Genomic DNA, 1810 nt, shown 5'->3' on the forward strand with positions numbered 1-1810 from the left:
GAGTGAGTAGAAAACCTTAAAGTGTCTTGGTCATTTCCACTGGGGTTGTCTGGTTCTGAGTCGCTGCCAGTGTCTTTTTTGGTTGTTAGGTAAAAACGCAAAACAGGTAGTTTTGTCTGCTCATAAAGTTCTCCAACTGTAATATGTTCATCAAGTGAATGTTCCTGGAAATCTGTCATGTCAACCTCAAAATCTGTAATTCTTCCCTGTGAATTTATTTGATATGGAAAAAACAAACCCACTGCCTTCTCAATTAATTTATTTTTTCTACAGTCCTTTGAAACATCAATTTTTCTTGTTCCACCACCTTTCTTTGTCCGAACTTGAAAAAACTTCCCATCTCGAGAATTCATCCATCCTATCTCAACTTTTCGAACACTTTTTTGAGCATTTCTGATGCTAACATTTTCTGAGATCTGCTTTTGATCGTTGCCTTTGTTCCTTGAAATCTTGGCTCTCAATCGGTCAGAGGATCATTTTCCCTTCGTCTGCAATATCCGAGAAGTGCCAGTCGGTCACCATAAGATGGGAGATACTCCTTAAGCTGTTCATCTGTCATGAGCAGAAGGACACTGGAGTCAATCTAGAAAAAAAAGTTAAAACAGTTATTTAACCTATAAAAATGGGGGGGAAAACCCAGTAAAAACAGCCACATGATAAAACTGATCTGTCTTCACCATGTCTCTATAAAAGTGTTGTATGATAACTTCTAAATGTACTGATTTCCTTAGCAATCTAGCTACCTTATCCTTTTGCAGTCTTTGTATGACTTCCTCTGAAACATCCCGTGATTTTAAGAAGTCATATATCTCATCCATCCTGTGACAATTACACACAATAACTAATGAACAATGTCTAATAAAACATAACATTGCAAAAAATGTATTATGAACATGAGAATAGGGTTGAATGATATTACTGAAAAACTCTTCACGATACAAGCATTTTTTATTATTTTACATCATTTTTTTTTTTTATATCTGAAATACTGCCAAACTGGTGATGTGACCTTTCCCATTTTATCCACAGCTTTCACACCATAATGTTTTTTAAAAACATTTATGAGGCACAGTGGTGAAACATTAAACTGCTGCTCCGCAAGTTACTCAACAGCTTGTTGCTAGTTCACCAGTTAGTTAAATGATGCCATCAACCTAGATGAGCTAGCCTTGAGAGGTTGAGAAGCCTTGACTGTGCCTACATCCTCCAGAATGGTATGTGGTTCTGGATCAGAGTTTAGAGAATATTCTATTGAATATTCTGTCAGACTTACTATCTATTGATATTGATCACTGATTTATTGTCCAACCCTACAAGACAGATAGAAACTGTATTTCAGACTCAAGCTCCTGTTAAAAAAAGACAATAGACAACCAAACAGCTGTACAGATCTGCAATAATAAACCAATACACAAAGAAACTACATAAAAGTAATAAAGAAAAATCTACCAGTGTCTCCACATCTAAATGGTAAAGTGTAGAGCTTAGGTCTGAAAGTTCTGTTTACATTTCTCCCCTAAAATAGTTCAATGGTTGAACAATTCTCAAAATGAAATTCCCATCTTTATAAAAGAGTCAAGTACATGAACATCAGAATGATTTTAGTTTTGATCTTAATTACTTTCATTTAAACAGATAATATGATAAACTGGATTTTCACAAGAGTTGCAACTTACCTCTGTTTAGGTTTAAGTTCAGGTCAAAGGAACCTCCTCTGTCTCTTTTGTAGGTATCCTGAAAGTTGAGTAAAGTTGAGGAGTTAAAATTTTCAACAGGGCCTGCCTGTTTTGGGGATTTTTAAAGTTCCTTG

General features: G+C 35.5%; 1 long non-coding RNA gene across 1 annotated transcript; it reads right to left on the minus strand.

Annotated features, from left to right (window-relative positions):
- Window positions 1–242: 242 nt before the first annotated feature.
- On the minus strand, window positions 243–1804 carry LOC106943253 (uncharacterized). The gene is made up of 3 exons (XR_001423871.1): window positions 1677–1804; window positions 744–819; window positions 243–583 (listed from the first exon to the last, which is right to left on the minus strand). It is a non-coding gene; the product is annotated as an uncharacterized LOC106943253 (long non-coding RNA).
- Between the last annotated feature and the right edge of the window lie 6 nt (window positions 1805–1810).

Source organism: Poecilia latipinna, unplaced genomic scaffold (assembly GCF_001443285.1).
Source record: "Poecilia latipinna isolate Pla-1442-1.1 unplaced genomic scaffold, P_latipinna-1.0 Scaffold5052, whole genome shotgun sequence".
In the NCBI taxonomy this organism is placed as follows: domain Eukaryota; kingdom Metazoa; phylum Chordata; class Actinopteri; order Cyprinodontiformes; family Poeciliidae; genus Poecilia; species Poecilia latipinna.